Below are 16,645 nucleotides of genomic sequence, written 5' to 3'. Positions count from 1 at the left end.
CCACTGAGACCCTTTCCTATTTGCTTTCACATATTTGCAAGATCTTGTAAAACATCAGGATACTGGAAACAAAATTGTCTTGCACTTAAGAAAAAGAAAGAAAACTTTAAATAATACTTATCCTAAACTTCTTTTTCTAAAGTTCTGATAATAGACAAATGTACCCCAAAAGTCTGAGGAAAAACTTGCATTCTTTTTCTGTTCTTGAACTTGTAAATCATCATGTCTTTGAAATACAAACATAGCCCACAATCTTCTGAGAATGAAGGGAAAAATAAGATAAAGAGGCCTTTCAAAAAAAATACAAACTGCTAAAAGGGCCCCCTTGCCCATACTCTAGACCAGAACCTTTTTTTTTTTTAACGTTTATTCATTTTTGAGAGACAGAGAGAGACAGCGTGAGTGGGGTAGGAGCAGAGAGAGAAGGAGACACAGGATCCCAAGCAGGGTCCAGGCTCTGACCTGTCAGCCCAGAGCCCGACGCGGGGCTCAAACCCACGAACTGTGAGATCAAGACCTGAGCCGAAGTCGGACGCCCAACCGAGTGAGCCACCCAGGCGCCCCTAGACCGCAAACTTTTAACATTACTTCCAGGGACAAATGCAAATCTTAAAAGTCTTCTGCACAAATAGTAAAAAGCTTTAGCCATCTGAACAGATAAACTTAACTTATTCTAGCTGTTACTTATTAACTAGTGAGTTTTATGTTATTTTAAAACGGAAGGTATAAGACGAGTTTGTCTGTATATATGTCTGTGTATATATGCTATAGATATGGTATTGGCAGTATTAATTTGTAAAAGAGCTCCATTCAATTGACTTAAGAATAAGCACTTGCAAATTAAGTATTTCTAAGTCTCAGAAATAGGAACTAAACCAAATGTTTTTCAAGTTCATATAATCTAGAATAATTTTTGGCAAATAAAAGTTGAAGATTGTTGGTTTGATTAGAACAAGCATGTCTTTAGGGTTATCAGCATTAAATATAAAGCTTTTATTCCACATGGGTTTACTAATCAAACAAGTTTATGAAATCTCTGTTAAATATTCGTCAACCAGGAAAATAACTTGGGGTGATGACTGACACTGTCTAATATCTAACAAAGTTTTTTGTAACTTATCTAAACATGGTTGTTGAGAACAAATGAATTAAAATGGATGAAAGACCTAAATGTGGGACAGGAATCCATCAGAATCCTAGAGGGGAACACAGGCAGCAACCTCTTTGACCTCTGCTATAGCAGCTTCTTACTAGACATGTTGCCAGAGGCAACAGAAACAAAAGCAAAAATGAACTATTGGGACCTCATCAAGATAAAAGCCTTCTGCACTGCAAAGGAAACAATCCACAAAACTAAAAGGCAACCTATGGAATGGGAAAAGATATTTGCAAATGACATATCAGATAAAGGGTTAGTATCCAAAATCTATAAAGAACTTAGCAAACTCAACACCCAGTAAGCAAATAATCCAGTGAAGAAATGGGCAGAAGACATGAATAGACAGTTTCCAAAGAAGACATCCAGATGGCTAATGGACACATGAAAAGATGCTCTATGTTGCTCATCATCAGGGAAATACAAACCAAAACCACAATGAGATATCAACTCACACCTGTCAGAATGGCTAGAATTAACAACACAAGAAACAACAGGTGTTGGTGAGGATGCAGAGAAAGGGAAACCCTCTTGTACTATGGGTGGGAATGCAAACTGGTGCAGCCACTCTGGAGAATAGAATGGAGGTTCCTCAAAAAACTAAAAATACAACTACCCTATGATCCAGCAATTGCCGTACTAGGTATTTACCCCAAAATACAAAAATACAGAATTGAAGAGGTGCATGCACCCCGATGTTTGTAGCAGCACTATCAACAATAGCCAAACTATGGAGAGAACCCAAATGTCCATTGACTGATGGATGGATAAAGAAGATGTGGCATATATGTACAGTGGAATATTGCTCAGGCATCAAAAAGAATGAAATTCTGCCATTTGCCACAACGTGGATGGAAATCGAGTATATTATGCTAAGTGAAATAAGTTAGGCAGAGAAAGACAAACATCCTATGATTTCACTCATATGTGGAATTTAAGAAACAAAACAGATGAACAAATGGGAAGAAGGGGAAAAAGAGAAAGGTAAACAAACCACAAGAGACTCTTAAAGATAGAGAACAAACTGAGGGTTGATGGAGCGGTGTGGGTGGGGGATGGGCTAGATGGGTGACGGGCACTAAGGAGGGCGCTTGTTGGGATGAGCACCGGGTGTTGTGTGTAAGTGATGAATCACTGCATTCTATTCCTGAAACCAATATTGCATTGTATGTTAATTAGAATTTCAATAAAAATTTCAAAAGAAGAAAAGAACAAAAGATGTAAATGACATAAGAGTTTTTAGGTGATTTTTTTTAGCAGTGATATTTTATGTTATGTCTACTTCAAAATAGTTACCCAAATCTCCCCCGTGACCTTCCACTTTTAAGTTTTATTAACTTAAACCAAATGATAGAATTGCGTTAATGTCTAGATCATTTCCAAATACGATAATACACTGAAAAATTAAGGCTAAGGAAGTGTAAGTTTATCTACCTTTGACCTCTTTTTACAAAAGAACTAAAGATATTTGGCCTTATTGGTAAAAATGTCCACTTTTTTGGCCCACGTTTTTAAAAATGAACTGTGAGGAAATGAATGTTTCTAGAAATTATGAAATGTATTCATAAATTTGCCAATCTAAAGAATACTGGAATAACAGACCACAAATTAAAGTTTCTAAGGGATGAACATTCTTTTTCTTTAAAGATTTTATTTTATTTTTTTTTAATTTTTTTTCAACATTTATTTATTTTTTTGGGAGAGAGAGAGACAGAGCATGAACGGGGGAGGGGCAGAGAGAGAGGGAGACACAGAATCGGAAACAGGCTCCAGGCTCTGAGCCATCAGCCCAGAGCCTGACGCGGGGCTCAAACTCACGGACCGTGAGATCGTGACCTGGCTGAAGTCGGATGCTTAACCGACTGCGCCACCCAGGCGCCCCTAAAGATTTTATTTTAAGTAATCTCTGCACTCAGTGTGGAGCTCAAACTCACAACCCCGAGGTCAAGAATTGCATGTTCCACCAACTGAGCCAGCCAGGTACCCCTCTAAGGGTTAAAAATTCTAATTAATATATTTAATTCAAGCTACTAGAAATAATAAGAGAAACAACTCTGTATACAAGGTAAGTGGGATGTATGTTTTTGGTAAGAAAGATGGTGAGGAATGAGGATGCATTTTTGTTGAGGGAAAAGAAAGTAATTTTGTTCTAAAGTAAAGCTGATTATTTCTGAATAGGAAATAAAACAAGGCACAAACTAGAATAGACACAGGAACTTATAGAAGGTTTTTGAGAAAGGAATCTTGGGAAAGAAATTTTACGTGTGATTAAGCTGGATGAAATTGAATGAATTTGTTGTAAGGGTTTTAAAAATAAGCTTTAATATCAATAATGTACTCGCGTAAAACTGGAACTTAATTTTCTTTCATCTGCTAAAAGGACAAAGTTGTTTGGACTATTGGTCTGCCTCTGATAAGAGATTATGAAAGGTTTTCCTTTACCTTTTATACTAATCTGCCTAGAAAACAAGGATTCTGTATTTTGCCAAAATAATTTCCTGTGTTTATCAGGTCTTTGATTACTAAAGTAAACCTAGTCCTCTTAATATTAAAAGAGCTAAGTTTTGCTTAGAATTATGTAGTCTTCCATATTTGCCTGTAAAGTCTTTGTCGCTTTGGTCAAATAGATAACGAAGTATTGTTTTGATCTTATTTAGCGAAATGTTTTAAACCCTTTTTGATGTTTTTGACAAACTTCCGCAAAATCAAATTTTAAAGTCTTTGACCTCAAACTAACTTTGGGAAATATCAGAGGGTCCCTGGGACGCCTCAAAGGATTCTTCTCTGTCCTTGTAAAAAGAGAGATGTTACCCTAATTAGACTTACGTGATATATTAAATTACATGGGAAGTGCTGTTAGTAAGTGGTGATAAAGCTTCCTAGGTTATATGGTATGGGTGAATGTTATTAATACTGTTCTAAACATTGTATAAGATTCATAAAATTCTGACATGTCCTGGTATATTGTTATTAGTCATAATGCTAATTATTATCTTAAAATATTGTGTGTCACAGAAACAGCCAAATTTCCTTATCAGTTATGTTGTAATGGGCTCTTATCAAATCTTTAATCACGGCCATTTCAAGTCTTTTGTCATTTATAGATATTGTTTAGCTAAGATGCTTTTTTAAAAGCTTCCTTCAAATGTGTTTCATTTACAGAGAAATTCATGGAAAGGAATATAACAGGCAAGGTAGAATACAAGTTCCTGATAACTTTTAGATCATACTACTGAACTGAGTAAGAATTTATAGAACCCTAAAGGAGAAACTGATGCCTCCGAAGAACTTCTAACAGAAGATCAGGATCAACCAGAATTAATTACATGGAACTGAGGATGATTATAATTTTTATGACTTTTTATTTAAAACATTGCTGGGCTTTTTTAAAAAGCTTATTTATTTTATTTTATTTGTTTGTTTGTTTGTTTTTAAGTTTACTTATTTATTTATTTGGGGAGAGGGAGAGAGAGACAGAGAATCCTAGGCAGGCTCAGCACTGTCAGCACAGAACCCAATGAGGGGCTCGAACTCACGAACCATAAGATCGTGGCCTAAGCTGAAGTCAGACGCTTAACTGACTGAGTCACCCAGGCACCCCTAAGGTTTATTTATTTATTTTGAGAGAGAGAAAGAGAGAGAGAGAGAGAGAGCACACACACATACACACACACACACTCACACACGTGTGCATGAGTTTTGGGGGGGGGGCAGAGAACAAGGGAGAGAGAGATGATCCCAAGCAGGCCCCACACTGTCAGTGCTGAGCCCAACTCGGGGCTCAAACTCATGAGCTGTGGGATCATGACCTAAGCCAAAATCCCAAGTCAGAGACTTGACCAACTGAGGTGCCCCCAACATCGCTGGGCTTTTTAATGGTTTGCTTTCCAGATTTAAGGAAAACTTTTTCTCTTTTCTCTTAAGCTACTTGTAACTTAGAGTAAAGATAAAACATTTATCTTTTTCTCCCTATCTGATCCCTCCAGAATTTACAAACTCTCAATGAGTATTTTTATATTTTCATGGCAGTACAGTTATTTCATAAATTCAGTAAGAATCTCTTCTTCTTGTAACAGGGCACGCCTGGAAACTTTGGTTATATTATGAAGACTTCGACTGGAATGTCATATTTGAGAGAGGCATGCACACATTCAGGTACGCCACACAGCTTTAAGGAACTAGAGTTGCTTTTATGGAACCAATAAAGCTCCTTGGAAATATTGGCCCAGTACCTTGCTTACAGGGTTCCCAGCAGCCTTACCAAGTGATTAAGGAAGGCCGCTTTCTGGCCGGCCCAGGAACCTCAGGGTGTTTGGGGGACTTCAAGGAGAGAAGCATTTTCCCACATCTATAGATATTACAGGCAAGTCTAATGGCAAGTCCTTGGCTTGGCTTCTTAGCCTCGAGAGGCTTTTAAAAGTCCAACCTGAGGGGCACCTGGGTGGCTCAGTCGGTTGAGGGTCTGACTCTTGATTTGGGCTCAGGTCATGATCCCAGGGTTGTGGGATCGAGCCCCATGTCAGCCTCTGCGCCGAGCATAGAGCCTGCTTAAGATTCTCTCTCTCTCTCCCTCTGCCCCTCTCCCCTGCTTTTCCTCTCTCTTTAAAATAGAATTAAAAGGGGCGCCTGGGTGGCGCAGTCGGTTAAGCGTCCGACTTCAGCCAGGTCACGATCTCACGGTCCGGGAGTTCGAGCCCCGCGTCGGGCTCTGGGCTGATGGCTCAGAGCCTGGAGCCTGTTTCCGATTCTGTGTCTCCCTCTCTCTCTGCCCCTCGCCTGTTCATGCTCTGTCTCTCTCTGTCCCAAAAATAAATAAACGTTGAAAAAAAAAATTTTTTTTTAATAGAATTAAAAAAAAAAAAGTCCAACCTGAAATTCCTTATGAAAAGTTCCAGCAAAGTAGATTAAAAGATTCTATGTCAATTGCTATTTTGCTGCAATTATGTAAATAATCGAGCCAAGTTCAGAAAACCAGACTTAATTTGCAAACAAATTAGTCTTACTATGCTTATCAATGATAAGAAATGTGGATGATTGTAGAGAGAAAGATTATATTTCATTAGAAAGTATAACATGTACTTGTGGATTTTAGATTCTAGTTTTGTTCATTGTCTTTGAGATTTTGCTTTCTACCTGCAGACTGGACTAGATCCTGAATTCTTTTAGTTTCCTCTAGTGTTTGGCTACGACTCTCCAAACCAACATGTCCAAGTTTTCTCCCACCCTTTCTAAGTTGAAATTATCGGGAACTAAAACTACACTTTCTCCAAAGCCATGCAAGCTAGTTAGACAACGTGATCTCAACGTCAGAGAAATCGCAAGAGCTCGGGTATAGACAATCTCCATGCGTGTTGCTGTATGGGCCACTCAGAAAGATCACCAGAGACATTCAAACTACAAACCGGGAAAATCTGTCAAATTGCCACCGCCAGCCCTCGCTCCATCTGAAGACGCTTTGAGCTGGACATCGACAACTCTTCTCCACTGGCTGCCTTCGAAACTCAGAAACTGAGATGGTATTCTGCTCCGATCATTAACCATTGCTTTCGTTGCCATAGAAATGCCTCTTTCTAAATACCTGATTGCTTGTGCAATATAGGCCTAACTTTGGGAGCTCGATTGCACTAATGCCTTCTGAAATGAGTCACAACTGTTCTCAGAGATATAGAGCAATCTACTGCTTAGCTACTAACCCGGTTCTGCTCGCCACAGCCATCAGCTCAGCTTTTAATATGTGAAACTCTCAGGGAAGTTTCAGAGGAGAGAACTGATGGGGCTCGGGGCAGTTTACCCCAAAACGTGCCACTTTGGCATGTGGGTTGTTTAGAGCTGAAGACAATAAAGGCCCCAGACTCAAGAAGAGCTTTACCTCCCCCTTAACTGCCTAAAAATTTTTAGATGGGGAACCTGTACCAGAAAGAGAGCTATTACCAAAAGTAACATTTGGTTTTTTTTGTTTGTTTTTTTTTACATAGGACATTTTCTCTGCCTCTCTGCCCGTGAATTGTCTTCATCCCATTGGATGTCCCAAACCACTACCCTCTTCTCCACAGTCCAGGACTGCATATAAGCCTCAATTGCCTGACCGACTGGGTCTCATAACTTTGGGGCCTCTGTATGTATAAAATTAAATTATATTTGTTATTCTCCTATTCATCTCTCTTCTATAATGGGGGGGGGTGTCTAGAAGAGTAGAGGGACATTTGTGTTTCTTCCTCTGTACAACCCTGAGGAATCCTTCACTTGGCCCAATAAATGCCTCGTTTAGACGAGACCTTTTGTTTGTCCCCGGTGCTCCGCCTCCATGTTATTCTGCTGATATTTACAAGGTCGGCTGTCTGCGTAGATTATCATGTTGTACCATCTATGTTGGTTAGTCCTCAATCATTTTGCAGTTTTTACCATCTATAAGCACTTATTTGCAACGTGTGCCTTTCTGTCTTTCAAACTAGACGTCACTTCTCAAAAGTACCGTCTCACTCCTCTCAGCATTCCGTAGTTCTCACACATGCATTCGTTTCTTCACCCAGTTAGCAGTGACGAAGCACTCGTCGTAAGCTAAGACATTAGGCTAAATGCTTCATTTTCTCACTTAAAACCTAAAACAACTATTTAGGGAGGTACTACCATGATCCCCATTTTGTACCTTTGAAACTGAGGCTGTGGAGTGGAGAAGACAAAACTTTCCCCTCTAGCCTTCCAGGTTCTTGACTGAGACGTTCCTGTAATAAGAAACCAGATTGGGGTGCCTGGGGGGCTCATTCGGTTGAGTGCCTGACTCTTGATTTCAGCTCAGGTCGTGATCCCAGGGTCGTGGGCCTGAGCCCCGGGCTGGGCTCCATGCTGAACGTGGAGTTTGCTTAAAATTCTCTCTCTGTCCCTCTGCCCCTCTCCCTTGCTCACGCTCTCTCTCTCTCTCTCTCTCTCTCTCTCTCTCTCAAATAAATAAACAAATAAATACAAATTTAAAAATTCAAAAACAGACAGGAGGAAAATAAACACGCGCAATAACATGCACGGGAGATACCCAGGAAAACGGAGCAACTGGCTGAAATGCCCAAGCTACTGACCTTAAATAGCATCTCCAGCTCAAGGTAAAAGAAAGATAGTGGTGGTGGGGAGCGAAAAAGCATGGCAAACAATATTAAGACTGACTTAGAGTCATCCTTGTATTTCTGATACAAAGAGGGAGACACACAAGTAGAGATTTCCCCTGAAAAGCCCTTACACGAGGGTAACTTTTACTAGCCATTTCCTAGGTCTGCTGTTTCTTAAAAATAACCAACTCAAAATAATTGTCTGGGAGTAAGAATGTCCTCTTCCATTCAGGGTCCTTCTAGCCAGAGGAAGAATCAAATTGACATGAGACGGATTAACAGAAGAAAATGAACTTTAATTTTATATGTATGTGGGATCCACACAGACATGGAAATTCCAAGGGTAGTCAGGCAAAATGAGGTATATATGTCATCCTGAACTAAGGAGAAGTTGGTAGGGGTCTGGGACTTCAAAGGGAAGGATTGTGATTCATGGGGAGATGATAAAAAATAAATCCTGGTAAAGGAATATTTATTTGCTGGGCCACCCAGAAACAATGGGACATAGAGGACTTTGATCAAACAAGCTTTGCTAGGCTCCTCTTCATCTGCCCTACCTAAGTGCATATCATAATGTAGTTATCGGGGCACCTGGGTGGCTCAGTTAGTTTGGCATCTGACTCTCGATTTCAGCTCAGGTCATGATCTCGGAGTTTGTGGGTTCGAGCCAAGGGTCAGGCTATGCACTGACAGTGTGGGGCCTGCTTGGGATTCTCTCTCTCTCTCTCTCTCTCTCTCTTTCTCTCTCTCTCTGCCCCTACCCTGCTTGGGGCTCGCACGCTCTCTCTCTCTCAAAATAAATAGATATATTTTTTTAATTTTTTTAACGTTTATTTTTGAGACAGAGAGAAACAGAGCATGAACGGGGAGGGGAGAAGAGAGAGGGAGACACAGAATCCGAAGCAGGCTCCAGGCTCTGAGCCATCAGCCCAGAGCCCGACGCGGTGCTCGAACTCACGGACCGCGAGATCGTGACCTGAGTTGAAGTGGGACGCTTAACCGACTGAGCCACCCAGGCGCCCCAATAAATATATTTTTAAAATAATGTAGTTATCTGCAGTGATAGCTGTCTTCCTGAGGCAGGTCCTCTATCTAAATGCCTTTAAGCGGTTGTCAGGAAGGTTAAAGAGCTTTTCTGTGGAGCTCTCTGGGTGGCGGCCGGCAGCACGGGTGGGGAAAGAATTCACCCATGGCAGAACAAAAGACATAAAAGTTTACTGTATACACCGCAAGAGAGTTGGGGCAGGATAGCAAAGGAGAGACTGTCCGCCTGCCAAGAGAAGGTGGCGAGGGGCCACAGTTATAGAGTGGAGCGAGGGAGTGTGGGGTTGGATGGAGCTCCCCCTTTTTTTGTAATCCTAGGAACTGTGCCTGGTTGTATTTGGTTAGGGCCTATGGCTGTTTCGAGGCGGGTCACTGAAGGAGCCTGTTGGCATTCATCACAATCGTCTTTATTACAAAATGGCATATGGGGGGGGGGCTGCCCTTGGCCCCTACGTAATATGCCAAAGATGCATATTTTGGGGTGAAAGATTGTGCTCCCCTTCAACCCTCTTCATCCAGCACAGTTCTACTAGATTCTGGAAAGGCACAACAAATATAGTTTTAACATTCAGTAACTGTAACATTTTTTGCCATGCGATACATCACTTTATGAGCTGTCCATTGTGTGTTCCATACATTTTTCTCTTTCCATAGAAATTAATAACCACGTTATAGCTATTTTTTGAAGGATATAAAAATTAATATTATAAAGTTTTACGTTGGAGATGAAGGTTTCAATTAGGACATTGAAATTTACATTTTTTATGGAGGTGATTTATAGCCTATAAAAATCCAAATCCTCTGGATGGACAGATATGTTTCCATTTCCTCCATTATTGCCTTATCTTTCATTTCTTGGCCAAAGAGAAAGAGAATGGAAAAAGGAAGAATGATCAATGACAAGTATAACTATATGTCCCTCATAATTTATTTTCATGGCTGATGTTGGAAAAAAGTTAAATGAAAATGAAGACTCTTCATTCTTTAAAAAATACTAATAAAGCAGTATCCCAATGTCATAAGATAAAAAAAATATTTAATATCAGCTTGTTTTCTGCATATATTTGTGAGTAAAGATGAAATATTGCTTGGAGAGTTGAAATTCTCAACATTGCAGTATTCCTAGATCTGATCATTAATTTCTGAAGCAGAGCATGCATAATTCGTGATACATTTTGCCTGAAGAAGTTTCCCCAAAACCCCACAGAGAAAACCCAAAATGCAGCCAGATTCCTCAAACAGGACTACTGTTTTCTCTTCAGACCTTTCCGTGTTTTATTTCTCAGTGATTCCTGAAAAAGTCTCTCCAATTCCAAAGCAGGCTTAATGAATTCTTTGAACCTTGGCGCAAATTAATATTATAGTAATGAGTGCATTTGTGTTTCAGTAGTGGATGACTTCATTCCAGTGATGAAAGATGCCTGCTGCCGTTCTGAGGCTGCGAGGAATACATAAAGCGTCTACTACTTGCCAGGCACTGTGGATAAAAAGGTAAGACTGACAACTTTTGCCCTTCTGGAGCTCACAGCTCCAGGATGACAGAGGGAGGAAGAGTCAGTTACACAAGCGTGATGAGCATTGTGATAGGCAGGCGCAGGGGGCTGGGCGCGTGCAGAGGAGTTAGCGTGGCCTTCCGTGGGGATAGGATGGTAAGAAAAGTCTCGCCGGGGCAGAGCCTTGAAAGATGTGCTAGCTCCCTCGTGGAAAACAAGGAAGTGGATGGTCTATCCCAGGCATTGGAACAACATGGGCAGAGAGGAGAGGTAAGGGCAGATGGTTCGCGTGGGAAACCGCAGGTCTGACTGGGAACTTAATATAAGGGGCACTGGAAGGGCGAGGACTTACAGGTGCCTGATGGTGAAGCGGGATGTTGGATGCACTAGGCGGGGGCTTTATCTGGAGGGCAATGGGAAATCGTTAGTGTTTCAAGCAGAGGAACCCAGTGGTCCGGCTCATGAAGTGAGTATTAATGAGCCCCACATCTCTTGTTGCAAGGAACGGCACAAAGTTTAGTTGCAACTAAAACCAAATTAAATTTGGCTCTGGGCACCCTTTCCCTTGCCAGGATGGCAAGAATTTGATATTGCTTGTGTTTTAGAAATTCTTGCTCTTTTTCCTAACTTGTATAGATTCCTTCCTTCTTTATTTCAGTTATTGTTTCAGGATGAATTCAGGGTGATTTTTTTCACCCTTGGTTTTTATTATGCTTGTAACATCAAATCGTGTCTCACTAATTCATACTGAAGTATTTTTTTTATCTTTTACATCTTTTTTTATTTTACTTTTTATTTTTTAAAATTTACATCCAAATTAGTTAGCATCTAGTGCAACAATGATTTCAGGAGTCGATTCCTTAGTGCTCCTGACCCATTTAGCCCATCCCCCCTCCCACACCCACTCCAGTAACCCTCTGTTTGTTGTCCATATTCATGAGTCTCTTCTGTTTTGTCCCCCTCCCTGTTTTTAGATTATTTTCGCTTCCCTTCCCTTACGTTCCTCTGTTTTGTCTCTTAAAGTCCTCCTATGAGTGAAGTCATATGATTTTTGTCTTTCTCTGACTGACTAATTTCACTTAGCATCATACCCTCCAGTTCCATCCACGTAGTTGCAAATGGCAAGATTTCCTTCTTTCTGATTGCCGAGTAATACTCCATTGTGTGTGTGTGTGTGTGTGTGTGTGTGTGTGTGTGTATACACCACATCTTCTTTATCCATTCATCCATCGATGGACATTTGGGCTCTTTCCATACTTTGGCTATTGTTGATAGTGCTGCTATAAACGTGGGGGTGCTTGTGTCCCTCATACTGAAGTAATTTTTATAGGAAACTGCCGACCAGCATAGTTCAAAAGCTATTTGAAAAACAGCTCTAAAGTTTCTAGAAAGAAATAATTTCATCTGCAGTTGATTTAGACGTCCATGTTTACAGACTGTACCTTATTTAATGTCCTCGATAATGCACTGTGCAGTATGCCATACAAGAGGACATGGAAAGGGTGATACGCTTATCTCCTTTCCGTAAAGCGTACCCTCTCTCTTCCAGGTCAAAGGGCTTTGGTCTTAACACTGGTCTGTCACCTGGACACAAACTCCAAAAGGAAATCCTGTGTATGTGAGTATCTTCCAGGTTCTCTGTAATTTTGGATTTTGAATCTGATGGACACAGGAACAAGATTGTCAACGTCCTTAGACAAAGAAGCTGTAGGGGAGGGAAACCAATTTTCCTTTTACCCTTCTAGGTTCTTCACTACAATAAAAAGACAGATTAACAGGAGAAAAACACACCGAAGTTTAATAACATAGGTACTTCCTGTATCCATGGGAGAGACCTAGGAAAACTGAGCAACTCCCCCAAATGGGCCAAGCTACCACCTTAAATACCATGTATTAAAGACAAAAGAAAGATATTTAGGGACTGGGGAGTCAGCTATGGGAGGTGGCCAGGCAAAGCGCAGTGAACAAGGGTATGGCTGTTCGGCACCTTTAGGTAATTGCCTTCCTTCCCCACTGGTGTGTTTCTAGAGATTTCGAATCACCGTCCTCTTCCATTACAGACAGGAGGACAGCCTTATAAATGGAGATTTCCCTTAGCAGAGTAAACGCCCCTTACAAATGGGTCACTTCTACTGGCTTTTCAGAGCTTCTCCTGTGTCTGCGGTTGCTCAAAACAGCTAGCCCCAAAAAACCCTTACGTCAAAGGGGCATACTCTGGGGTGGCAAATTCTCCTTCCCTTCAAAGCAAACACCCCAAATACGAAGAGTTTGCCTGCTTTCTTGAGCTGAGAGAGAAAAGTATATATTTGCCCCTGAGGAGGAACAGAACGCACCGCCCCAAAATGTGCCACTTGGGCATGTGGATTGTTCTGAGCTGAAGGCTAAATTCGATGCAGCTGACTCAGGAAAAGCTTTCCCTCTCCTCTTTAGCTGCCCAAAAGAATTTAGTTAGATGGGGGGCCTACACCAAGAAGAGAGCTATTACCAGAGATAACTGCTTGTATCAGAAAGACTTGTGTGCATAGCATGGCAAATATTTGTTTACCAAACATTTGCTCTTCTCTTCTTCCTGTAAATTATCTTCCTCTCTTTGAAGCCCAGACCCCTACCCCCCTTCTCCTTGGTTCAGGACTGCATATAAGCCTCAATTGCCTGACTGCCTTTGAGTCTTCACATCTTTGTGGGGCTCCCATATGTCTGTCATAAAATCTGTTTTTCTCTTGCAAATCTGTCTTAGGCCAATTTGATGATTGGACCGGTCAAAGAACGTAGACGGGAAGAAGGGAGAAATGTTTTGCCCCTATACCCCACTCTCCCAAAAGTACTTCAGCAATAAAAACGAAACACAAAAGCAATATCCTAATAAGCCATCTAGGCACAGTTGCTTTGAAGAACGCTCAGTATTATATCCAAGAACAAGATGGGGGGACTGTTGTTTGAGACAGACCGGAAGTTTTATACACTAGTCAGAGATTCACTCAACCGTTCATCCGTTACCTCAATCAATAGTGGCTACTTTGTACCAAGCATTGTTCTAGGCACCTGACAACACAGCAGGGAGTAAGAGACATCCAGATCCCTGCCTTCACGGATCATTTTTGAGAGTGAAAGCAAATAAACAAATCAGTCAAGCACATAGTTAGCAGATTGTGATAAGTGCAGTGGACAAAATGAAGCAGAGAAGGGAGAAGAGAGGTAATGAGGAAAGGTGAAGTTTATGTAGAGTAGTTGGGAAAGGCCTCCCTGAAAAGTGACACGTGAGTAAAGACTCAAAGATGATGAGAGAATAAGATGTCAAAGTGAAGAGAGCATCCCAGGCAGAGGGAAAAGTCTGTGCAAAAGCCTCAAGGCGAAGTCGGAGCTGGGGCTCCTTCTGGGCTTTCGCTTTTTGTTCCATGGGTCAGTCTGTCTCTTTCCATCTCTGTCTCCCAACACCACACGGCCTTAAGACCTATAGCTTAGTAGCAAAGTGCGTACACCCACCTTAATTTACGTCTTCACTAGGACCTTGGATATTTTTGTCCTTTGTTCTTTCATACAAATTTTGGAACCAGACAGCCAATTTGTCTGAAAAGCCTGGTTGGAATTGTAATTGGTATTTAATCGAATCCATAGATCAATTTTGGGAGAAATATCTTATGTATTGAATCATTTTTTTTCCATGAACATTGTACATGTCTCTATTTAGCTCTTCTTACTAATGTATTTCAATGCCATTTTACAGTTTTCTCTATAGAGTCTTGGCCACCTTTTTTTTTTTTTTTGAGAGAGAGAGAGAGTGGGGGGGGAGGAAGGGGCAGAAGGAGAGAGAGAGAGAGAAATAGAGAGAGAATCTTAAGCAGGCTCCATGCTCCGCACGGAGCCCAACGTGGGACTCGATCCCAGGACTCTGGGACCATGAACTGAGCGGAAATCGAGAGATGGATCCTCAACCGACTGAGCCGCCCAGGTACCCCTTGGCCATCTTTTCTTTAAAGTTTTTTATTTAAATTCCAGTTACTCGGGGCGCCTGGGTGGCTCAGTTGGTTAAGGGGCTGACTTCTGCTCAGGACATGATTTCACAGTTCATGAGTTTGAGCCCCACAGTAGGCTCTCCCCTCTCAGCACAGAGCCCGATTCGGATCCCCTGTCTCCCCCTCTCTCTGCCCCCATCCCGCTCACGCACTCTCTCTCTGTCTCAAAAATAAATAACAACATTGAAACATTTTAAAAAATTAAACGAATAAATACCAGTTAGTTGATATAACGTGTAGTATTAGTTTCCAGACAACACTTGGTTCTCGTCCCAAGTGCACTCCTTAATCCCCATCACCTATTTCACCCTTTCCCCCGCCCACCTCCCCTCCAGTAACCATCAGTTTCTCTACAGTTAAAAGTCTGTTTCTTGATTTGCCACTCTCTCTCTCTCTCTTTTTTCCCCTTTCCTTGTTTGTTTTGTTCCTTAATTTTCACATACGAGTGAAATCATATGGTATTAGATTTATTCTGAGGAGGTTTCTTTTTGTTGATATTATAGAACACATGTAAAAAAAATTTTTTTTTAAGTTCTGCTTCAAGGATATAGCAGTACAATGGACTATATAGCACGGTGACTATGAGCTTGGTCATTGAATGCAGCCTCCCTGGGTTTGAATCCTGGCTCTGCAACTATTTTTGTGTAAATTTCTTTAAATTACTAAAATTTTCTGTGCCTCAGTTTCTTAAAGTGCACAAGGGGACAACACATGGTTGGGCTGTTGTGATTATTGAAGTTAAGATCATTAAAGTGCTCATGGTAGCACCTGACTCAGAAAAAATGCTATGTAAATGCATGTTTTTTTCTTGTGAATATCATATATTGATTCTATATATAGTCTCCATGCTAAATTTTCATTGTTTCTCATAATTTGAGGTAAGTTTTGCTTTTCTTTGTAGACCGTAAGCCAAATCAGCTGTACATAATGACAGTTTTGTTTCTTCCTTTCCAATTCTTACACCTTCAATTATTTTTCCTGTTGTCTAACCGCACCGGCTAGCACTTACAGTACAAATTAGACTAGAAGCGGAGATGGTGAATCTCCTCGTCTCCCTCCAGATTTTAAGGACGATGCTTCACATGTGGCATCATTAATAATGATGTTTAGTGTAGATTTTTAATAGACCACCTTTTTTCAGACCAGGTCTGTTCTTTTCTATCTGTATGGATGCTATAGAATACCGCCCCCCCCCCCCTTGGCACAAGATTGGAATAGTCCACCCTTAAGAGGTTGTTTTTCAGGGTTTTTTGATGAACCGTGGTGAACTGCTTAGATAATTTCTCAATTATTAATGTAGCTACTGTAAGAGCTAGCTAAAGGCCGGAGCTTCAATATAACAAAATCAGGGTAAGAAGGGGCCTGTGTGGTGTTTCAGTGCGAGAATGCACTTGGAGCTGCTCAGTGAGGCTGCATTATGAATTAATAATGTCCTCTGGTGACCAGGCCTTTCACTACATTTCTACGTAAACTAACAACTCAGAATAGTGTCTCTGCCTAAAACTAAATGCCATGAACAGTAAAAATAAGATTAGGGAGCATCATTTTAAAGACAGTTTATACAAAGGAAATTGCTGTCATGCTTTCTTGAAATTTTAATTATCCAATTAGGTTCTGAATTTTAACAACTGTTTACCTTTAAGAAAACCATGCAATTATGTTCAGAGCATTTATTTTACCAGACAATAAAACTATAGGAGACTAGCAAATTCTCTCTCGTGGTTCACAGAAAATAAGGATAAGACCATATACTAAGGGGGAAGCGAAAGAAGATAGAAGTTAATGTGTTGGAGGCTGCCAAGGGAGTCAAAACAGCATTAAATATCAGTGGGGAGTGGACTT

The 16,645-nt window shown here is 40.9% G+C and overlaps 1 long non-coding RNA gene across 3 annotated transcripts in view; it reads left to right on the top strand.

Moving 5' to 3' along the window:
• LOC125157648 (uncharacterized) overlaps positions 1-12,421 on the top strand; it is a 423,940-nt gene extending 411,519 nt beyond the window's left edge. For 2 of the 3 annotated variants that reach the window (XR_007149029.1, XR_007149031.1), the window contains 5 exons: positions 5,233-5,311; positions 6,429-6,672; positions 7,132-7,271; positions 10,685-10,788; positions 12,340-12,421. This is a non-coding gene — a long non-coding RNA (uncharacterized LOC125157648). Of the gene's footprint in view, positions 1-5,232; positions 5,312-6,322; positions 6,673-7,131; positions 7,272-10,684; positions 10,789-12,339 lie in introns of all 3 variants that reach the window. The other variant, XR_007149030.1, reaches the window with a different exon arrangement.
• The last annotated feature ends 4,224 nt before the right edge of the window (positions 12,422-16,645 follow it).

This window comes from Prionailurus viverrinus, chromosome X (genome assembly GCF_022837055.1).
Source record: "Prionailurus viverrinus isolate Anna chromosome X, UM_Priviv_1.0, whole genome shotgun sequence".
Taxonomy (NCBI): domain Eukaryota; kingdom Metazoa; phylum Chordata; class Mammalia; order Carnivora; family Felidae; genus Prionailurus; species Prionailurus viverrinus.
This window is presented reverse-complemented; position numbering and strand designations above follow the sequence as displayed.